This window comes from Lissotriton helveticus, chromosome 1_1 (genome assembly GCF_964261635.1).
Source record: "Lissotriton helveticus chromosome 1_1, aLisHel1.1, whole genome shotgun sequence".
Taxonomy (NCBI): domain Eukaryota; kingdom Metazoa; phylum Chordata; class Amphibia; order Caudata; family Salamandridae; genus Lissotriton; species Lissotriton helveticus.
In genome coordinates, this window is record NC_136057.1 from 1,012,216,773 (window position 1) to 1,012,241,434 (window position 24,662).

At 51.5% G+C, this 24,662-nt stretch overlaps 1 protein-coding gene across 2 annotated transcripts in view; it reads left to right on the forward strand.

Annotated features, from left to right (window-relative positions):
* Positions 1–24,662, forward strand: part of FSCN3 (fascin actin-bundling protein 3) — a 305,725-nt gene that overhangs the window by 262,218 nt on the left and 18,845 nt on the right. The window lies entirely within an intron of this gene.

Consider the following 24,662-nt stretch of genomic DNA (forward strand, 5'->3'; position numbering starts at 1 on the left):
ACTCTTTATCTATGTAAGTGATACCAACCAATTTCAATCTTACGACTAGTACAGAATTGAGAGGTACACCATTGATTGAAATGCATTCCTGAGAATTTGCACAATATGCCCCAAAAACCCATTTGAGGAATTGATGAGGGCACCGATAGAAGTCATTGAGGAACTAACTGCCTCATTTAGCTTAAGTCATTCAAAGCTAATCTCCGAATCATATCATAATAATTAGTCAGTGCCTCCTTACATGGATCTTTGTTGGCCAAAAATTGACCATTTTGCTCTGTCATTTGACCATGTGATGTAATTGAACTGAAGCTCTAAAGAATTGAGGACTCCTTTCTCTTTTTGGCTACGTTTCGAGTTTACTGAAAATCCTGATGTATTTTCCACAGCTAAATTTACCCGTCAATGTTGTTAGGTATGTCCAGCTCCAGTTTGTCCCACCACTGTGACTGTGACTATTTCAAATCTTATGTACTGCTGGAATAAAACGTTTTTTGTGATCTTATGTACAACTATCTTATGTAGAAATATGTTATTTAGTGACAATATGCTTCTATAGCTTAATTTTTCCAGTAAACAAACCATTCAATACTTTAGAAATAAATAATGATAAACTGTGTACACCACGGGGACAGCTAGTATGTAACAGTGGTGGGGGAGCAAGTCGCGGGGAGGGGTGTAGAAATACAAATTCACTCACCTGTCTGCCGCCGCCATCTCCTCCTCTCAGTCCTCTACTTCGCCCGCTTCCAGAGCACGAAGCACCTGGCTCCCTGCCTCCCAATAGCCAAACACAAGCGTTGTGATTGGTCTGAGCGCCATGGATCAGCGCTCAGCCAGAGAATGGGAGGCTGGGCATGTTCTCCATGCAGACTGTAATGCAGCCTGCATGGAGAACATACAAAGTGCGCATTGCGGTTTGTCCGGCCTGGAAGGGACAGCCAAAGCTTCATGAGAACTAGGAGTGGGCAAACAACTCCGCCCTGCCCTGCCCTGCTCTTTGAAGAGCCACCACGGTAAACCCCATGGTTATTATTATCATTAGTGTGAAAATGAGTGTGTGTGAGGGCGACTTAGTGCAAACTTTGAGGAGTAATGTCTGCCACAATATGTATCATAATGTTGTCTACTTATGCCAACAGTCTACCTGATGCAGAGCCTACCTGCATATTCTATAATGTTTTCCATTTCAATATTGAACATCACTGAAAAGCACGAGTCCTGGAAGGTGGTCATCCACCAAGGCTTAAAGCTTCATAGCAATTAGTATATTGAAAACAATGAGGTGATATGAGAAGTGTAACTTCAGACCACGTGTCACAGCTTTAGATCGCAACATGCCAGCTGGGGCCTAGAGTTCATTGACTTCGCCATGTTACTGGTACAAATTATTTGAACTGATAAGGTTGTCAATCTTCAGAGAATGGACACCCACAGGAATATCAAGATGATTCAGACATCTTTGGATTACACTAAACAATTCATTCAGGTAGTAACAGGCTGAATTATAATGGAGGTTGACTGTTGGTTGTTTTAAGAAATATTTATTCGAAATTAAGCTTGTGTTTGACGGGAGAACTCTACAGCAGGGGTGTCCTGGTGAATGATGGCTGGATCCACGCTACATATTTAGAATATTAAAAAAAATACTAACGCCGGACGCCATGATGCCGAGCTGGTGAGACGAGCGGGGGAGGTGCCGTTGCCCACGGGTCTGCTGTGATCTCGGCGCTGTCTTTTTATTTCTCTTCTGCTGCAGAGTGCCTCACTTTGGCAGAGGTGGGTCTCTATATGACTGGAGCTCCTGTGCGGCACTTCCCCCCGCTCTGCTGCTTCTCGCCTGGCCGTCCTTCATCCTGGGGCGATTCTCGGCTGCAAGGCACTCATATTGGCAATGAGGGCATGGTGATTTTCAAGCTGTACAACTCCTCGCTGTGGGCTGCTTGATCGTCGGAGGTTTCACGCCTGCCTCCCCAGACGGTGAGATCGCCCCCATCCTCCCTCTCGTTCTTGCGGATTGCCTGAGTGGCGGCAATGGCGCCTGCCTTTCATTACGAAACGACGGCTGCCCCGCCATCTTTGTCGCGCGCAGCCCGGTCTGCTACTGGGCTGGAGACGGACCCCGGGGCATCGCCGCTCGCTGAGGACCGGCTGCTGATTCTGGACACCCTGACTTATAGGGATATCCTGCTCGCCTTGGCGGATTTGGAGACTACATGCTGGCGTAACATTCAGGTGCTGGCGGAGAAACTTGAGGGTGCTTCCCCTTGTGTAACGCGGCCGGGACAGGCTGACCCCCTGCCACCTCTGACACTGTCTGGAATTGATACACGAACGCAATACGTGCGGGCGGAGATGTGCAGTGTCCCGGACGGTAATGTTGCTGGTTCTCTCCTTGGTGAGGCTTTGGCTACAATGTTGCCCCCCACATCGGTAACTGTAACTCCTTCCCTACACTGGCTATATTCATCGGCCTCCCGGTGCCTGGTTCCCCCTGGGGTCTTTGTCTTTGGAGCCGTCTTTATACAGCGGTGGGGACTGTGCTGTCCGATGGCGGAGAGGGTGCCTAACTACGTGGATGCTGGAACTGATGGTGACCGGGTACGCTCCTCCACGCCTCCTGGGTTTCTTCCTTGTTTGGAGCGGCCATCTTGCTCCTTTGTTCTACCTGGAGGGTGCTCGCAGCGATGGCCGGCCCCGGTTGGAATTCGCCGGTCGGGCCAGGGCTGATGTTCTTTCTCGTGACTTTGCTCGGACAGACGACGGAGATCCGGACTGACCTATTTTGATTGGCTGGCTGCTCAGGATGCATTTCTTTTTCCCGATTTGCTATAACATTGCTATCTCCTGGTTTTTATTCTGGTTGTGGGGGTTGTGATTATTGTATTGATCTGTGACTCCAGATACGGATGTTTAGATACTCTCTTGACTGAATGTCTTTTGAATTTACCGTCACACGTTGTGGGAGCTGTGCGGGCCTGTGTGAGTTCGGGTGGCCGGATTATGGAAGGAACTTGTGTGTTTTAGGTCTGGTGTTGACAGCGGAGGCCGAGATTCTGTTATTAGGGCCCTCCTCCGGGTCGGCTTCTTTTGATTGCTGGCGCTGTTTGTGGCTTATACAATCCATTTTGCTTCTGGGTATCTTCTTTCTGTTGTGTACGGCCATTTTGTTTTTTCGTTTAAATGGGGGCGGGCCCTCCGGTGAGGCCATGTTCTGGGATCCGTTTTCGGGCTATCCGGGGCTAGGGGGGTATTTTTCTCGATGGGCAGATGCTTGACTGACGAGTGGTACTCGAGAGGGGGCGCTTCTTCATTTTGTGCTGCTGTTCTATACGCTGACTTTCCCCCTTCTCTCCTGTGTTTCGTGCTGTACTATGGTATTTGGGATGGACAGTTTATTTGCGGTTGGGAAGCCCGGGAGCATGTGCAATTGGCCCTCTTCTCCGCGATGGCCATGTCTGGTGGGATTTGGTGGTTCTGGCCAGACTGTGGGTGTTTCCCTTATTGGTCCTGTTTGCTTAACTAGTGAGGACCCGGACAGCACCGTATTTTGATATGTTGATTTGCGCTGACCCGGACTTCTAGGTCTGCCTGATTCTGATACTCCTTGGGTTCTCGGTCCTCCGAATCTACTGTTGTCCGTGGCGTAGAGGTTATATGCGGCTGGGAAGTCCGGGAGCTCTGACATTGGGTGGGCTCCTCCCCGCCTTTCTTTTCTTTTCTGGGGGTAAGGGGATTCGTCTATCCCTTCTTACTCCCTATATCTCAAGTGTGAGGGGTCTTTCTTTCCTTTTTCTTCCTTTTTCCTTTTTCTTCTTTCTTCGTCTGAATTTCGGGTTCTTTAATGGGCGACAGACACTCTGCTGGGGGGGGGTAGGCCGTAGCCTCCGCATTGCTGTTGGGTGGGGGGTGGGATTTCTTTTACATTGTTTAGTTTCTATGGGCCTTATTTTTCTGTTTTTCTGCGCTTTCTTAACCTGTTCTTTTCTGGGTCCGTAATAGGGGTTGATGGGAGGGGCGGCGCTGTGTATGGTGTGCGAATGATGGCTGATGTTTTGGTTGTTTTTGCTTTGTACCGCCATATTGTTTGAGGACTTGATTTCCATTGTTGCTATCAGTTTTGCAGCCGCCTGCCAATGTCGTGATGCTGTTATATGGACTCAGCTCTCTTTATGTCTTATTCTTCATTGCTTTCACTTGGTTCAAAAACGATAAAAGAAAAACCTTAAAACCTAACCTTGAAATGCTCCTTCTCCTCGGCGCCAAGTTTCTATTGGACGTAATATTTGATGCTTGTTGTTCTATCATCCGCTACCGCTGAGGAGTTGTATTGCCTGCACTTGTGCCTTAATGTATCGTGGCCGGCCTGACGGTTGTGGGCCCGTATTTGTTCTTTTCTTTCTGCACAATAAAGGTTTTTGGAAAAAAAAAAAAAAAAAGAATATAAAAAATAAAAAATGTACATGCAGTGACTGTAAATGCCACCAGCCTTCATTGTCAGTGGTTATCCTGACAATACGGCATGGTCACCGCTCTTGGACACATGTTGAGCATGGTAAATGGTCAAAATATCGATTCCAAAATATAGACAAACCAAAATATCGAGTCCAAAATATAGAATGGACAAAATATTGAATGGACAGAATATAGACATCAAAAATATTGTTTTGAAGGTAAGTAATGTAATATCGATTTTAAAAATGTAAACAGTCAAAATATCGAAGTACATAATATAGTTTATTAAAAATATCGAATTTTTAATAATATCGAATTTTGTAAAGTGTTTTTTATGTTAGTATATGTGTGAAAAGTGTATATATTTTTGTAATTAATTTTATGTTATTTAATTATTGTGTAATTTAATTCTGTAGCGTGTTGTGGGTTTATAGGGGAATAGGGTGGGAAGTAATTTAATTATAATTAATTAAATATGTTAATTAATTAATTGGTGTTTATTTAGAATAAATTGTTAATTAATTTTTAATTGGTAATTAATTAATTCTTAATTGATAATTATTTTTTATTAATTGATAATTATGTGAATTAAATTAATTTATTTTCTGTTGTGGGTTTATAAGGGAATAGGGTGGGAAGTAATTTAATTATAAATAATTAAATATGTTAATTAATTGGTATTTATTTTGATTACATTGTTATTTAATTTTTAATTGGTAATTAATTAATTATTAAATGATTATTTTTTATTAATTGATAATAATGTGAATAATATTAATTTATTTTCTGTAGCGGGTTGTAGGTTTATAGAGGAATAGGGTGGGAAGGAATTTAATTATAAATAATTAAATATGTTAATTAATTTATTGGTATTTAATTTTTTATTGATAATTAATTAATTCTTAATTGATAATTAATTTTTCTTAATTGATTAATTGATAATTATGTAAATTATATTAATTTATTTTCACTACAGTGGGAATAGTAAAATGTACCCCTATGCTATCCAACGCTTTCCCTACTGTTGCACTCTCTGGAGTAGGAATAGTAATTTTTACCCCTACGCTATCCAACGCTTTCCCTACTGTTGCACTCTCTGAAGTGGGAATAGTAATTTTTACCCCTATTCTATCCAACGCTTTCCCTACTGTTGCACTCTCTGGAGTGGGAATAGTAAATTTTACCCCTACGCTATCCAACGTTTTCCCTACTGTTGCACTCTCTGGAGTGGGAATAGTAATTTTTACCCCTACGCTATCCAACGCTTTCCCTACTGTTGCACTCTCTGGAGTGGGAATAGTAATTTTTACCCCTACGCTATCCAACGCTTTCCCTACTGTTGCACTTCCAGGAGTGGGAATAGTAATTTTTACACCTCCGCTATCCTACGGTAATAATATTGTGTATTTTTTAATAATATTATGTTAATATATATATATATGTTTTAACAGATATGATTGTATTTTCTTTTTATAAGTTAAATTAGTTATTTAATACTTTTAAGGTAATTTAAGTATTTGTAAGTATATTTTAGCTATTTATTTTTAATATTTTTATAATTTTACATTAATTTTAAGAAATTCAATATTTTTATAATGTATATATATATAAACGATATTTTGGGGGTCGATATTTTGGTACATACCTGTTTGTAGATAGGAATTCGATATTTTGTCTGTCGATATTTTGGAATCTATATTTTGGGTAGTCGATATTTTGTCCCTCAATATTTAGTCAGTGATCCGTTGAGCATCAGTGCTTTTGTTGTTTACATTAACTTTTCTTGATTTTGAGACTAGACCCTTTCTTCCTTCAGAATAAAGAAACACAATGTTGTGTTTTTTACCTGTACGTTAGATGGGTTTAAAGTTGTAGCACCATTAGCTATCAATAGAATAATAGTATTTGTCAGTGTGAATGTTGGACAAATTAGCAAACGACTTATTAAATGCTATTACCCCGCATCTAAACTTCTAAGCTAGTAAAGTTGTTGCAATATGCTTGAAAGTTTTAAGCTCAGGAGTTATTTCTGTGTAGTCCACGTCAAATTTGGGGAGGGCTAACTAAGCAGTCTGCTAGCTACATGGCTTAGATTAGTTATACCAAACTATATAAGCACACACCAAGGCTATTCCAAATAGCCCAGTCACATATAAAATATATAACTCGTCCAGGAACACAAACAGCAGAACTCATCTATTCAGGCCCTTGTGGTTCCCTGACACTCATATACTATGACATATTGCACCAATGGACTACTAGTCCCTCGCATCACACAAGAGACATCTAGCCTCTCTTGCGGCTGTATTCCAGTTCTCTTCAAGCAGCCTTTTGGTTTCAAACAATAAGCAGTGATGCAGCAGCTGGGTCCTCCAAGCCAGGCCGAACCACCTACATCCCAAAGTGCGCTACCAAATGATGGCGGTGCCTGGAGTCCTTAGCAAGAAACTTGTATCTTGTTCTTTGTTGCGGACAAACTTTGTGGAAAGTGCCACCCGCTGGACTTGGACTGGGGGTCCGACTTGCCATTTTTCATGCACTTTGAATGGGGAAACCTAGCAAGTGGCAATCCATAGTAAGTTGCCGACTAACACTTACATTTGTCCCTGGGGACGGGTTCCTGTCAGATTCTTCTCATCTCATGCACCTAGGAGATTGACTAAGACCAGGTTTACTTCAGAGAAGCTGCTCACTTTTGGCTTTGCCCCCAACTAGTGCTAGGTCCTGAAATGGCAACCTCTCCAATAGTCCACTTTATTTCGAGATTCATATAAGCCTCAGTAATCTAGGAAGGGCTCTTCTTCTCTTGCCCACCTTCAGTTAGTACAGTGACCAAGCCCCTACCCAGGCCCATCTGTTGTGCTGGCAGCTCCATCAACCAGCTCATTATCTAAGTATCTATCAGGTCAACCTCTCCTCCCTCACAAATGGGCACCCTCAACATGCACACACCAATTACCCCCAGGTCTCTCTAGTCCTCGTCCCCTTCATTGCATATGAGATAGTCCCATCTCCCACACAGAAAAAAGACAGAAGGAATGCTGGACCTACCCTTCCCCCTCCCTCTAGGAGTACATAAGCGTACAGGTCCCAGCATTCCTCCTGTTCTTTTTTCTGTCTCTATTGTGCCTTGCCTTTTAAGGGGACAATGATGTTTGGGGAGGAATTGGAGGATAAATTGCATAAATTGTTTGAAGAGAAGAAGCATTCGTCCTCTTTTAAGCAGGCCTCTTCTGTTTCTGTTTCCTCTAAACCAAAGTCTTTTTCTGCCCTTCCTCTCGTAGGCAGTTTTCTGGGGGCCGGGGTCGGTTTTCTTCTGGTCGAGGACGGGATAGGAAGGCTAAGTCCCCCCCTCCTAAACCTCGTTCCTGACTATATGGCAAAGGTTCTGGGGTCTTTGGTATGAGGTCGGCTGCGGTTCTTCCTTCCGGCCTGGGTGCGGTCCTGTTCAGACGCTTGGGTGTTGGACATCATTCGCATGTGATAGAGTTCTCCTGTCCTCCTTCGGACTCAGGTGTTCGTCCGACTCCTTGGTCGTCATGTTTGTCCAAAAGGTCCAAGCTGTCTGGGGATCGATGCTCTTCTTTGGTAGGGTGCTATTCAGGTGGTCCCTCCTCTGGAAGTCGGGCGGGGGTATTACTCTCGGATTTTCCTGGTTCCCAAAGTGACACGGGGGTTCTACCTGGTCCTGGATTTGAAGTCCCTGAACAAGTGGGTGGTTTGTATGCCCTTTCGCATGGAGACTCTTCAGAAGGTGATTCCTTTGGTGCTTCCAGGCCATTTCATGTGCACCCTCGACCTTCAGGATGCTTACTACCATGTCCTGATTCATCCCCGCTCTCGTTGCTTCCTGAGGTTTTGTGTTCAGGGGCGTCATTTTCAGTTTCCGGTCCTGCCGTTCGGCCTGAGGTCTGCTCCATGAGTATTTACCAAAGTTGTGGCTTCAGTGGTGACTGTGTTGCATCTTCGGGTATCATGGTGTACCCTTACCTGGACGACTGGTTGATCCATGCCCCGTCTCATTCTCTGTTGTTGGTGGCTCAGGGGGTGGTGTGTTCTGTGTTGAGGAATCACGGGTTCCTTCTGAATCTTCCCAAGTGTCAGCTGTCACCCTCCCAGGACTTGGTTTTCATTGGGGCCAGGTTTTGGACCGATCTCGGCAGGGTTTTCCTTCCCGTGCCTCGGGTCTTTACGTTGGTGTCCCTGGCTCAGCGGTTCTTGAGGGGGGGTTCCTTTTCGGTTCACCTCTGGTTGCGCCTTCTGGGTCTAATGGTGGCAACGGTGTTTACTGTGGCTTGGGCTCATTTTCACCTGCATCCTCTCTGGTTGTTCCTTCTGTTTCGTTGGGATCCTGTGTCTCCGGAGCTGGATTGCCTACTTCCTGTGTCCCTTTCGGTCCTCCCTGCCCTTCTTTGGTGGACGGTGTCGGCTCATCTGTCACAAGGTCTGCCTCTGCAGCCGTCGCCCCCGGTCGTTTTGACCATGGATGCCAGTTCTTTCGGGTGGGGTGCAACCCTGGGTTCCCTGTCCCTTCAGGGTCGTTGGTCCCTTCCGGATAGTCGTCGTTCGTCCAATTGGAGGGAACGGTCTGCTGTGTTCTGGGCTGTGATGGGTTTTTGGATTCAGTTGCTCGGTCACCATGTTCTGGTGAGGTCGGACAACACGGTGACGGTGGCGTACTTGAATCGTCACGGGGGGTTCGCTCCTCCTCCCTGAATGGGGTGGTGATTCCTCTTTTCTGTTGGGCAGAGGGGCATCTGTTATCTCTGTTCAAATTCGGGGTGTGGACAACGGGGTGGCGGATGCCCTCAGCCGTTGTTTCCCCGCCTCCTTGGAGTTGTCTCTGACTCCTGTGGCTTTTCGTCTGGTGTGCTTGAGGTTTGGTCTTCCCTTTCTCGACCTCTTTGCTTCCCGGCTCAAGTTCCCAGCTGCCCCGGTTCTGCTCTCTGGGGCCAGGAGGGTTGCTGGGGGGTGGATGCCCTGTCGATTCCCTGGCTGTCTCGGCTTCTCTATGCCTTCCCTCCTCTGGCACTGATTCCCGGGTTTTTGACCTGCCTGTGTCGGGAGGATCGGGTGGTGGTGCTTGTGGTTCCATTTTGGCCCCGGAGGTCTTGGTTTCCGACTCTTCGGTTGTTGGCTGTGCAGGGTCCCTGGTTTCTTCCTCTGTCTCCTTTCCCCCTGCGGTCTGCTCCTTCGCTGTCTCTTGTGAGGTTGCGTCTGCTGGTGCGGAAGTTGAGAGGAAAGGGTGGCGTCGGCGGGGTTTCCCTGAGCATTTAGCTATGGCGCTTCAGGGTACCCATCGCCCGCCTACGCTCAAATCTTATAGCCGGCATTGGGGTAGTTTTCGTCGTTGGTGTATGGCTCTGGATTTGTCCCCTTTGGAGTGCTCTTTGCAGGTTGTGCTGCAGTTCTTTTGGGACGGTTTTGAGAAAGGCTTGGCGGTTTCCACTTTGCGTGCTCAGTGGGCTGCGGTTCGAGCTTTTCGTTCCCCTTGGGGGAATTTGTCTGATGTTGAGGATTTGGTTTTGCGTCTCCTGCGGAGTTTTTCTCTTTCGCGTCTGGTGGTGCGTCCTTCTTTTCCTTTGTGCGATCTGCCCTTGGTTCTTAATGCTTTGGTGTCTCCTTCGTTTGAGCCTCTGTCGGATGTCGACGTTAAGTTTGTGACTCTCAAGGTGGTTTTCCTTGTGGCTATTACTTCTGCTCGTCGTTTTGGGGAGTTGGGGGCCTTGATGGCTCGCGAGCCTTTTCTGAACTTTTCTGAGGATGGAGTGGTTCTCCGTTTGGATTCTGCTTTTGTTCCGACGGTTTCCTCGCAATTTCATCGGTCTCAGGAGTTGGTGTTGCCTGCGTTGGGTTCTGTTCTGGGCTCTCCGGGTGGCCCTCCTTGGTCTTTGTTGGATGTTTACAGGGCATTGCGGGTCTACTTGGACCGCACTGCTGGTTTTGAGAAGTCTGGGTCCCTTTTTGTTTCTTTTGGTGTTTTATCTCGGGGAGGGAAAGCTTCTTCTGCCTCTATTGGTAGATGGCTGAAGCAGGTCATTGCTTTGGCTTACTCTCTTTCTGGATCTCCTCCTCCTTCTAGGGATTCAGGGAATGTCTACGCAAGAGGGACCAGGGCTTCCTGGGCTGAGGTTGGTGGGGTCCCTCTTGCTGAGATCTGTCGGGCGGCCACTTGGGCGTCCTCGAATACTTTTATTCGGCATTATCGCCTTCAGAATTTGTTGCGGGATGATGTTAATTTTGGTTTGGGTGTACTGGCTGCAGTGTGCTCCTGAATTTTTTGTGTTTTCTGTTCAATAAATCACTGACCTTTTTGCATTTCGGATGGGTTTGGTGTTTTTTTCTTGGTGATAATGGTCGGCTTCTGCTTGGGTATTCTCATATGTAATGAAGGGGACGAGGACTAGAGGGACCTGGGGGTAATGCCCTTTTACTTGCCGGTAATCTTCATTACTCCTGGTCCCGTTGTCCTCGTCCCCTTCCTGGCTTCCCTCCCTCCCTGACTTGCCGGCCTTCATCGGTGCTTGGTAATGTCAGGAGGAATGCTGGGACCTGTACGCTTATGTACTCCCAGAGGGAGGGGGAAGGGTAGGTCCAGCATTCTTTCTTTCTTTTTTCTATTCGGGAGATGGGACTATCTCATATATAATGAAGGGGACGAGGACAACGGGACCAGGAGTAATGAAGATTACCGGTAAGTAATAGGACATTACTTGCCGTTAGACACTTTTCACTCACAGTTGTCACAGCCTAATTGTGGTGCCTCTGCAAAGCTATGCAAGAGATCTTACATTCATACACTGACTCTCAAAACTGGCTGTAGTATTGTAGCTATCCTTACAGAAACCTATGGTATCAGAGGCAGTTACTGTCGTAGTTTTAAAAGGAACAAGCATTTACAATGCAATGGTCGCTGCATTATTAAAGGTAGAGCTATTGGCATTGCTCATTACTTTTTTTTCTTTCTTTTAATCATAAATAAATGGCATTGTCATTTACATTGCCAATAGCTTAATCGTTAAATAAATGGCATTGTCATTTACATTGCCAATAGCTTAATCGTTAAATAAATGGCATTGTCATTTACAATGCCAATAGCTTAATAGCTCGCAAATGCATGACCTATTGCATTTACACCCACACAGAGCCACACACACAAAGCCACCCACACACACATACAGAGCCACCCACACAGAGCAACACAGAGCCACACACACAGAGCCACACACACACACACAGAGCCACACACGCACAGAGCCCCACACACACACACACAGAGACACACACACACACAGAGCCACAAACGCACAGAGCCCCACACACACACACAGAGCCACACACACACAGAGCCCCACACACACACACAGAGCCCCACACACACACAGCCCCACACACACACAGAGCCCACACACACACACACCCAGAGCCCCACACACACACCCAGAGCCCCACACACACACCCAGAGCCCCACACACACACACCCAGAGCCACACACACCCAGAGCCCCACACACACACACCCAGAGCCCCACACACACACACCCAGAGCCCCACACACACACCCAGAGCCACACACACACCCAGAGCAAGCACAGCGAGGGGGTAGGGAAGCATGCACAGCGAGGGGGCAGGGAAGCAAGCACAGCGAGGGGGCAGGGAAGCAAGCACAGCGAGGGGGCAGGGAAGCAAGCACAGCGAGGGGGCAGGGGAGCAAGCACAGCCAGGGGAGCAAGTACAATGAGGAACAGCGTGGGTGGGGACACCAGCACAATGAGGAACAGCGTGGGTGGGTGGGCGGGGACACCAGCACAACGAGGAACAGCGTGGGTGGGTGGGATCACCAGCACAACGAGGAACAGCATGAGTGGGTGAGTGGGGACACCAGCACAACGAGGAAAAGCGTGCGTGGGTGGGTGGGGACACCAGCACAATGAGGAACAGCGTGGGTGGGTGGGGACACCAGCACAATGAGGAACAGCGTGGGTGGGGACACCAGCACAACGAGGAACAGCGTGGGTGGGTGGGGACACCAGCACAATGAGGAACAGCATGGGTGGGGACACCAGCACAACGAGGAACAGCATGGGTGGGGGGGTGGGGGGGGACACCAGCACAACGAGGAACAGCATGGGTGGGTGGGGGACACCAGCACAACGAGGAACAGCGTGATTTATAATTTGATTTCAGGTCAAAAACAAACCTCAATGAAGCCTAAAGCTCACAGCCTACTATATTGAATTATTCTGCCCAGCGCTTGACTGCTAGGAGCAGTTACTTCTTACAGCAGAAGGAAGGGTTGCCACTTGCTGATACTTTTTCAAGGCAGTCTTCCTAATTGCAAGCTTATAAGGCCGTCAATATGAATGACCTATTAATTCCCATGGGGCCAGAAACCGCTTCGGAATTAGGAGATTTGTGGAAGCACCACAGATCTTTTTATTTTACCCGGAGATTTCGACTGCTGAAAACAGACGAAATCTGTGTGAAAGCATAGAAAAAATGTGAAAATACCAGGGGAATTAATACCAGTGTTACAGATTTTACCCAGTAATTCTTTATTTCTTATTGGTCTGTTAGGGTCCAACTTTGATTTTCCCTGTATCAGTAACTCTGGGGGTGGGACATTCCTGCCCATTTTGCTTGGCCAGTCATAACGAGGGCCTTAGACTTTTGTTTCACTGCATAAAACATGTAAACACCCTGGTAATCAGTCCTTTTCACCCCGCTCTCAAGCTTTCAAATAACAATACGTTGGCGTCTTTAGGTGCTCCGCCCAGACACCCAGATCACACTTAAATTTAAAAAATAGGGTAAAAATACATTTATGCATCATTTCCCTGAAGTGAGAAGTGCACACTGTGATGGAATAAACTTAATTTATATTGCAGTACTTCAGGAAGATGATTCATTTTATTGTTTATTTACAACAACTGAGAGCGGGGGTGGGTGGGTGACATGCACAACGAGGAACAGCGGGGGGGGGAGTGGGGACGGACACCAGCACAACGAGGAAGAGCGGGGGTGGGGGGTGGGGGTGACGGACACCAGCAAAACCAGGAAGAGCGGGGGTGGGGGTGACGGACACCAGCACAATGAGGAAGAGCGGGGGTGGGGGGACGGACACCAGCACAACGAGGAAGACCGGGGGTGGGGGGGACGGACACCAGCACACCAGGAAGAGCAGGGGTGGGGGGGGCAGACACCAGCACAACCAGGAAGAGCGGGGGTGGGGACGGACGGACACCAGCACAACCAGGAAGAGCGGGGGTTGGGGGGGACGGACACCAGCACAACGAAGAAGAGCTGGGTGTGGGGGACGGACACCAGCACAACCAGGAAGAGCGGGGGTGGGGGGGCGGACACCAGCACAACGAAGAAGAGCGGGGTGGGGGGGGACACCAGCACAACCAGGAAGAGCGGGGGTGGGGGGACGGACACCAGCACAACCAGGATGAGCAGGGGTGGGGGGTGACGGACACCAGCACAACCAGGAAGAGCGGGGGTGGGGGTGACGGACACCAGCACAACTAGGAAGAACGGGGGTGGGGGTGAGGGACACCAGCACAACCAGGAAGAGCGGGGGTGGAGGGTGACGGACACCAGCACAACCAGGAAGAGCGGGGTGGGGGTGACGGACACCAGCACAACCAGGAAGAGCGGGGGTGGGGGGTGACGGACACCAGCACAACTATGAAGAGCAGGGGTGGGGACGGACGGACACCAGCACAATGAAGAAGAGCGGGGGTGGGGACGGACGGACACCAGCACAACCAGGAAGAGCGGGGGTGGGGACGGACGGACACAAGCACAACCAGGAATAGCGGGGGTGGGGGGGACGGACACCAGCACAACCAGGAGGAGCGGGGGTGGGGACGGACGGACACAAGCACAACCAGGAATAGCGGGGGTGGGGGGGACGGACACCAGCACAACGAAGAAGAGCGGGGTGGGGACGGACACCAGCACAACCAGGAAGAGCGGGGGTAATCAGTCCTTTTCACCCCGCTCTCAAGCTTTCAAATAACAATACGTTGGCGTCTTTAGGTGCTCCGCCCAGACACCCAGATCACACTTAAATTTTAAAAAATAGGTTAAAAATACATTTATGCATCATTTCCCTGAAGTGAGAAGTGCACACTGGGATGGAATAAACTTAATTTATATTGCAGTACTTCAGGAAGATGATTCATTTTATTGTTTATTTACAACAGCTGAGAGCGGGGGTGGGTGGGTGACATGCGCAACGAGGAACAGCGGGGGGGGAGTGGGGACGGACACCAGCACAACGAGGAAGAGCGGGGGTGGGGGGTGACGGACACCAGCAAAACCAGGAAGAGCGGGGGTGGGGGTGACGGACACCAGCACAATGAGGAAGAGCAAGGGTGGGGGGACGGACACCAGCACAACGAGGAAGACCGGGGGTGGGGGGGACGGACACCAGCACACCAGGAAGAGCGGGGGGGGCAGACACCAGCACAACCAGGAAGAGCGGGGGTGGGGACGGACGGACACCAGCACAACCAGGAAGAGCGGGGTTGGGGGGGACGGACACCAGCACAACGAAGAAGAGCTGGGTGGGGGGGACGGACACCAGCACAACCAGGAAGAGCGGGGGTGGGGGGCGGACACCAGCACAACGAAGAAGAGCGGGGGACACCAGCACAACCAGGAAGAGCGGGGGTGGGGGGGACGGACACCAGCACAACCAGGATGAGCAGGGGTGGGGGGTGACGGACACCAGCACAACCAGGAAGAGCGGGGGTGGGGGTGACGGACACCAGCACAACTAGGAAGAGCGGGGGTGGGGGTTGACGGACACCAGCACAACCAGGAAGAACGGGGGTGGGGGTGAGGGACACCAGCACAACCAGGAAGAGCGGGGGTGGGGGTTGACGGACACCAGCACAACGAGGAAGACCGGGGGTGGGGGGGACGGACACCAGCACACCAGGAAGAGCAGGGGTGGGGGGGCAGACACCAGCACAACCAGGAAGAGCGGGGGTGGGGACGGACGGACACCAGCACAACCAGGAAGAGCGGGGTTGGGGGGGACGGACACCAGCACAACGAAGAAGAGCTGGGTGGGGGGGACGGACACCAGCACAACCAGGAAGAGCGGGGGTGGGGGGGGGCGGACACCAGCACAACGAAGAAGAGCGGGGTGGGGGGGGACACCAGCACAACCAGGAAGAGCGGGGGTGGGGGGGACAGACACCAGCACAACCAGGATGAGCAGGGGTGGGGGGTGACGGACACCAGCACAACCAGGAAGAGCGGGGGTGGGGGTGACGGACACCAGCACAACTAGGAAGAGCGGGGTGGGGGGTGACGGACACCAGCACAACCAGGAAGAACGGGGGTGGGGGTGAAGGACACCAGCACAACCAGGAAGAGCGGGGGTGGAGGGTGACGGACACCAGTACAACCAGGAAGAGCGGGGGTGGGGGTGACGGACACCAGCACAACCAGGAAGAGCGGGGGTGGGGGTGACGGACACCAGCACAACTATGAAGAGCAGGGGTGGGGACGGACGGACACCAGCACAACGAAGAAGAGCGGGGGTGGGGACGGACGGACACCAGCACAACCAGGAAGAGCGGGGGTGGGGGGGGCAGACACCAGCACAACCAGGAGGAGCGGGGGTGGGGACGGACAGACACAAGCACAACCAGGAATAGCGGGGGTGGGGGGGACGGACACCAGCACAACGAAGAAGAGCGGGGGTGGGGACGGACACCAGCACAACCAGGAAGAGCGGGGGTAATCAGTCCTTTTCACCCCGCTCTCAAGCTTTCAAATAACAATACGTTGGCGTCTTTAGGTGCTCCGCCCAGACACCCAGATCACACTTAAATTTAAAAAATAGGTTAAAAATACATTTATGCATCATTTCCCTGAAGTGAGAAGTGCACACTGGGATGGAATAAACTTAATTTATATTGCAGTACTTCAGGAAGATTATTCATTTTATTGTTTATTTACAACAGCTGAGAGCGGGGGTGGGTGGGTGACATGCACAACGAGGAACAGCGGGGGGGACACCAGCACAACGAGGAAGAGCGGGGGTGGGGGGGTGACAGACACCAGCAAAACCAGGAAGAGCGGGGGTGGGGGTGACGGACACCAGCACAATGAGGAAGAGCGGGGGTGGGGGGACGGACACCAGCACAACGAGGAAGACCGGGGGTGGGGGGGACGGACACCAGCACACCAGGAAGAGCGGGGGGGGCAGACACCAGCACAACCAGGAAGAGCGGGGGTGGGGACGGACGGACACCAGCACAACCAGGAAGAGCAGGGTTGGGGGGACGGACACCAGCACAACGAAGAAGAGCTGGGTGGGGGGGACGGACACCAGCACAACCAGGAAGAGCGGGGGTGGAGGGGGGCGGACACCAGCACAACGAAGAAGAGCGGGGGACACCAGCACAACCAGGAAGAGCGGGGGTGGGGGGGACGGACACCAGCACAACCAGGATGAGCAGGGGTGGGGGGTGACGGACACCAGCACAACCAGGAAGAGCGGGGGTGGGGGTGACGGACACCAGCACAACTAGGAAGAGCGGGGTGGGGGTTGACGGACACCAGCACAACCAGGAAGAACGGGGGTGGGGGTGAGGGATACCAGCACAACCAGGAAGAGCGGGGGTGGAGGGTGACGGACACCAGCACAACCAGGAAGAGCGGGGGTGGGGGCAGACGGACACCAGCACAACGAAGAAGAGCGGGGTTGGGGGGGACGGACACCAGCACAACGAAGAAGAGCTGGGTGGGGGGGACGGACACCAGCACAACCAGGAAGAGCGGGGGTGGGCGGACACCAGCACAACGAAGAAGAGCGGGGGACACCAGCACAACCAGGAAGAGCGGGGGTGGGGGGGACGGACACCAGCACAACCAGGATGAGCAGGGGTGGGGGGTGACGGACACCAGCACAACCAGGAAGAGCGGGGGTGGGGGTGACGGACACCAGCACAACTAGGAAGAGCGGGGTTGGGGGTTGATGGACACCAGCACAACCAGGAAGAACGGGGGTGGGGGTGAGGGACACCAGCACAACCAGGAAGAGCGGGGGTGGAGGGTGACGGACACCAGCACAACCAGGAAGAGTGGGGGTGGGGACAGACGGACACCAGCACAACGAAGAAGAGCGGAGGTGGGGACGCACACCAGCACAACCAGGAAGAGCGGGGGTGGGGACGGTCACCAGCACAACCAGGAAGAGCGGGGGTGGGAACAGACACCAGCAAAACCAGGAAGAGCGGGGGTGGGGACGGACGGACACCAGCACAACCAGGAAGAGCGGGGTGGGGACGGACGGACACCAGCTCAACCAGGAAGAGCGGGGGTGGGGACGGACGGACACCAGCACAACCAGGAAGAGCGGGGGTGGGCGGACACCAGCACAACCAGGAAGAGCGGGGGTGGGGGGGGGGGACACCAGCACAACCAGGAAGAGCGGGGGTGGGGGGGGACACCAGCACAACTAGGAAGAGCGGGGGTGGGGGGTGACGGACACCAGCACAACCAGGAAGAACGGGGGTGGGGGTGAGGGACACCAGCACAACCAGGAAGAGCGGGGGTGGGGGTGACGGACACCAGCACAACTAGGAAGAGCGAGGGTGGAGGGTGACGGACACCAGCACAACCAGGAAGAGCGGGGGTGGGGGTGACGGACACCAGCACAACCAGGAAGAGTGGGGGTGGGGGTGACAGACACCAGCACAACTAGGAAGAGCGGGGGTGGGGACGGACGGACACCAGCACAACTAGGAAGACCGAGGGTGGAGGGTGACGGACACCAGCACAACCAGGAAGAGCGGGGTGGGGACGGACGGACACCAGCACAACCAGGAAGAGCGGGGGTGGGGACGGACGGACACAAGCACAACCAGGAATAGCGGGGGTGGGGGGGACGGACACCAGCAAACCGAAGAAGAGCGGGGGTGGGGACGGACACCAGCACAACCAGGAAGAGTGGGGGTGGGAGGGACGGACACCAGCACAACCAGGAAGAGCGGGGGTGGGGACGGTCACCAGCACAACCAGGAAGAGCGGGGGAGGGGACGGACGGACACCAGCACAACCAGGAAGAGCGGGGGTGGGGACGGACACCAGCACAACGAAGAAGAGCGGGGGTGGGCATGGACACCAGCACAACCAGGATGTGCGGGGGTGGGGACGGACACCAGCACAACCAGGAAGAGCTGGGGTGGGGGGGGGACACCAGCACAACCAGGAAGAGCGGGGGTGGGGACAGACACCAGCACGAAGTGGATCAGCATCTGCACGGACGAGCTCGCCCCTCTGAGGACCCCGCCTAGCAGACCCGGCAGCAAGAAGGCCCCACCCATGGTTCACCGACGAACTCAAGAGCTCCAAGAAGAACTGCCGAGCCCTCGAGAAAGTCTGGAGAAGGGAACCGACACCGGACAACAGGACCTCCTTCAAACTTGCCACCCGGAAACACCACCAGCTGATCCGCGCCGCCAAGAAAACAGCTTTCAAGGACCGGCTGGACAACAACGCACACAACTGCAAGGAACTCTTCAACATCGTGAAAGAGCTTTCCAACCCCAGCGCAGGAAACAACGACATCACCCCATCGCAAGACCTCTGCAACTCCCTCGCTTCATACTTCCACAACAAGATCGCCGACATACACAACAGCTTCAACAACCAACCAACGCACACCATGACCGAACAACCACCCCCCACCACCACCCTCCACGCCTGGACCCCGATCAGCACCGAAGACACCATCCGCACGATGAACTCCATCCACTCCGGATCACCGACCGACCCCTGCCCTCACCACGTCTTCAACAAGGCCGACGCTGTCATCGCACCCCACCTGCGAGACATCATCAACACATCCTTCGACACCGCCACCTTCCCCGAGAGCTGGAAGCACGCCGAACTCAGCGCTCTTCTCAAAAAACCCACAGCGGACCCCTCCGAACTCAAGAATTACCGCCCCATCTCGCTCCTCCCGTTTCCAGCCAAAGTCATCGAGAAGATCGTCAACAAGCAGATGGCCGCCTTCCTCGAGACGAACGGATCCCTCGACCCCTCACAGTCCGGCTTCAGAGCCAACCACAGCACCGAGACCGCCCTCATCGCCGCCACCGATGACATCCGAGCCCTGATGGACAATGGAGAAACAGCGGCCCTCATCCTCCTAGACCTCTCCGCGGCATTCGACACGGTCTGCCACCGCACCCTAGTACGGCGCCTCAGCAACATCGGCATCCAGGACAAGGCGCTGGAATGGATCATCTCCTTCCTCGACGGAAGAACACAGAGAGTCCGCCTACCACCGTACAAGTCAGAGGCCTCCGAAGTCATCTGCGGCGTCCCCCAAGGATCATCCCTGAGCCCCACCCTCTTCAACGTCTACATGAGCCCCCTCGCGGCCATCGTACGCAAACACAACCTCAGCATAATCTCCTACGCCGACGACACCCAGCTGATCCTCTCCCTGACCAACGACCCCGCCGCCGCCAGAGCCAACCTGCACGAAGGGATGAAAGAGGTAGCCGAGTGGATGACGACCAGCCGCCTGAAACTGAACTCGGACAAGACGGAGGTCCTCATCCTGGGCTCCTCACCCTCCGCCTGGGACGACTCCTGGTGGCCCCCCGCCCTGGGCACCGCACCCAAACCGACTGACCATGCACGAAACCTGGGCGTCATCCTGGACTCCTCCCTCTCCATGACCAGGCAAGTCAACAACGTCTCCTCGGCGTGCTTCAACATCCTACGCATGCTACGGAAGATCTTCTGGTGGATCCCCACCGAGACCAGGAAGACCGTCACCCAGGCCCTCGTCACCAGCCGACTGGACTACGGCAACGCCCTCTACGCCGGTACCACCGCCAAGCTCCAGAAGAGACTCCAGCGGATCCAGAACGCCTCAGCCAGACTCATCCTCGACATCCCACGAACCAGTCACATCTCCGGACATCTGAAAGACCTTCACTGGCTCCCCGTCAACAAAAGAATCACCTTCCGCCTCCTCACCCACGCACACAAAGCCCTACACGACCAAGGCCCGAGCTACCTCAACAGCCGAGTCAACTTCTACGCTCCCAAACGCCACCTCCGATCAGCCAACCACGCCCTCGCTGCCGTCCCCCGCATCCGAAGAGCGACTACAGGAGGAAGGTCCTTCTCCTACCTGGCCGCCAAGACCTGGAACTCCCTCCCGACCGACCTGCGCCTGACCCAAGACCACCTCTCCTTCAGGAAGAAGCTGAAGACCTGGCTGTTCGAGCAGTAGCGGCACCGCCCCCCCCCCCCCCCCCCAGCGCCTTGAGACCCTACGGGTATGTAGCGCGCTTTATAAGTGTCAATGATTGATTGATTGATTGAAGAGCGGGGGTGGGGGGACGGACACCAGCACAAAGAAGAAGAGCGGGGGTGGGGACAGACGGACACCAGCACAACGAAGAAGAGCGGAGGTGGGGACGGGTTGATACCAGCACAACCAGGAAGAGCGGGGGTGGGGACGGACACCAGCACAACCAGGAAGAGCGGGGGTGGGGACGGACACCAGCACAACCAGGAAGAGCGGGGGTGGGGACGACGGACACCAGCACAACCAGGAAGAGTGGGGCTGGGGACGAACACCAGCAAAACCAGGAAGAGCGGGGGGGGACGGACGGACACCAGCACAACCAGGAAGAGGGCGGAGGTGGGGACGGACGGACACCAGCACAACCAGGAAGGGCGGGGGTGCGGGGGGACGGACACCAGCACAACCAGGAAGAGCGGAGGTGGGGGGACGGGCACCAGCACAACCAGGAAGAGCGGGGTTGGGGGGACACCAGCACAACGAAGAAGAGCGGGGGTCAAACGCAGCCCTACGGACGGCAGCAGGTCCTTGCACCGTGCACCATACATATCACATACACAGTGAGGCAGAGGCCCTCTCAAACACACAGCAATGCGCACATGCGTCATACAGTGCAGTGCAACAGGTCACTGCACTCGTCGGCCATATATTTAGAGCGAGCGTCTAAACCAAGGCCTCCCTACCCTACAACCAATCATGCAGTTCTTCCAAGACGCTGTGTCTTTTTTGCGCGCTTTTCTCCACACTGCCCGACTTCCAGTCAGAGTGGCCATGGATGCACTCACCTTTATCTGCACCCGCAGCCCGGGCAGTCCTATATCCCGTCACGGGCAAACCCAGAGCGGCGCGGCGTACCCACTATCCGCCCACTCCGTCCTGTTAGCCTTTAGCATCACAAAAACAAACAGCCATCATCAGCATGCTGATTGCATCCCCTACTAACAAATAATTTACAACTGCGAGCAGCGCATTCGATTCAAAGCTCATTAACAACAAACAAACAAAAAAAAAATGGCGGCCACAAAGCTCCGAAAATTTTTGGATTCGGGGCGTGTTCTTGGCTTCTGAGTGACGGATGATGTCACAGGTGGAAAGAACGCCAAAAACACGCCACCGAATCCGAAAGAGACGGGGCTTGATTGGAGTGATGCCCCTCTCCTCCAATGGCTGGCCTCCGTTTAGGAAGCTAGCCAATGGAGGAGAGATGGATGAGAGAGGCGGGTTCAAGCCCCGTACTCAAAGACATTAAATCTCCGACCGGAGACTGCGCAAGCGCAGCCTTTAGGTTTTCGACCTAAAAAGCAGGTCATTTTGACCCTTGTAGGTAGCCTTTTATAAGATTGCTATAACAGCTAGGGTGGAGAAGACAGACACCATCTCTACTGGCTCATCCCTGGACACGCTGCCATATTTGAAGATTACTGCTATATTGTTTTTCTCTGAAGTGACTCTCACTTCCATGGTGACTCTCCATGTCAGTGAAAAAACCTTGACGGCAGGTCAACCACGAGATGATAGCATGGCTGGCGAGCTTGCTATTACATTTTTGTTTTATTATTCATAAGCAAACACAAACATTAGGGATTAGCTCTAGTATGTCTTGGGCGTTTTTCCCCAGTCCATGATAGATATATCAACATATATTCCAGGGCTTGATCCATAATCATAATTATAATTCATGAGACTCTGTAGTCCCTGAATAAACGTTAGTCTCTAGCTTCCTTATAATCGGCAACTTTTGAGGCATCCTCGATGGAGACCTCTCTGCTGCCTTCGATACGGTGCCCCATGGGCTTCTCCTTTCCAGGCTGTCTGCTATTGGCATCACCGGAACTGCTCTGGATTGTCTGACGTCATTTCTTGATGACAGGACACAACAAGTGTGGCTGCCGCCGTATGCCTCCCGCCCTAGAAAACTCACAACTGGAGTCCCGCAGTGGTCTACACTCAGTCCCCTTCTTTTTAATGTTTATTTGACTCCGTTGATCTACCTGGCTGAACATTTGGGGGCTAAAATTATGGCCTACGCCGATGACACCCAACTTTTGTTCACCTGGCCGAGGGACAATTTGGATACATCGGCTGTTCAGCACTGCCTTTCATCTGTCTTTCGGTGGTTAGCGCTTGCCCAACTAAAGTGTAACGAAGATAAGTCCGAGGTCCTTTTCTATGGTTTCTTCCCCGATAACTTTAAAAATCTTTTGTGGCCTCCTGACATTCCCTGCCCCAAATCTATGGGAGGTCCTGCTAAGAACCTGGGGGTTTGGTTTGGAAATGATCTGAAGTTTGAAGATCATATTAAAAGACTTACTGGGGCCTGCTTTGGAACTCTCAAAACTTTACGCAGATTTTTTCCTCTTCTGCCAAGAGAGGCCAAAGAGACTGTGGCGCGCGCCCTCATTCTCTCCAGGCTGGATTATGCGAATGCCCTGTTCTGTGGCCTACCTTCCTATCTGATCAAACGGCTCCAGGTGATTCAGAACGCGGCTGTAAGACTCCTGTTTAATCTGCCTAGGAGATCCAACACTCTCCCCCACCTGCGCAGCCTACACTGGCTTCCGGTGGCACAGCGTATTCCCTTTAAAACTTTGGTCCTTTCCTTTCGAGCGATCCATCAGCTTGGGCCACTTGACTTGAGAAAACGCTTTTCTCTTTATGTCTCCAATCGATGCCTTCGATCAGCTAATCAGTGCCGGATGGCTGTACCCAGATTTAAGTTCACCAGGCTGGGAGGCCAGTCTATCTCGGTGATAGTTGCGAGAGTCTGGAATGCACTCCCTCTCCACCTGCGGGCAGCCCAGACCATCTCATGCTTTAAGAAAGGTTTAAAAACTCATCTGTTTACTATTACTGATTAAATTACTCATTAGGCCCCCTTTCTGCTCACCGCACTTCATTCCTTGCTCCGCGCCAGGATACTCGTGAGTAATAGAGCGCGTTATAAAACAATTAATAACAATAACAATAATAACAATCGCTGATTATAAAGAAAATACATCAGCACTCGACTATTAAAAGTTATTTTATTTTTAAACATATTTTATTGATTTTGTGCAAAAATCATACATACACTGCAGAGTTACGTAGCAACGATTATTTTGTACAGTTCCTGACCCTTGGTTTAACATCCATTATGCAACAGTTCGTCAAAACAAACCCATAAATTCACACATAGGACTATTATAAGTTATAACAGTCGAATTCTGACATCATAATGCCTATTGCCAGAGACGGCAGCCAAGGTGAAAGGCAGGTTAGGTCACGAATAATTGAAGCAGCTGTTTAAAGCAACTAAAACAAAACGTTGCTTTTTGTCTTCTGCTCCATTTTTAGCTTAGAATGACAAGCAGAGAGAACATGTTTCTTTTTTGCACTCATTAGATAATTAGAAAAAAGCTAGACTCTTTCCATGTGTATCCACACATTCTGAGCTAGTGCATCTTTTTTTTTAAATGACTTTCATAGAACTGTTTCTAATATTTGTTTGAAACAAATAACTAACAGGTTTTTGATGTGTTTAATTTTGTGCTAGGGGTTTCATTTTGCAAACATGCTTGCTGTTTCAGATGAGAGACCTGCATACCAAGATTTTAAGTAATTTGTGGCAAAGGTGAAGTTGTGACCATGTATTATATGGGATAAAGTAAACCCAGGCGTACATGGTAAGGATATTGCAAGTTACTTCAGAGTTCCATAACCTTATAAAGGAACGAAGCCTTTGGCTTCGTTTCTCTATATGGTATGGAACTCCTCTGTGACTTGCAATATCCATTCATTGTACAACAGGGTTACTTTGTTCCTTATATTATTCACCTAAAATATAACTCTTAAATTATAGTTTATGAACAGT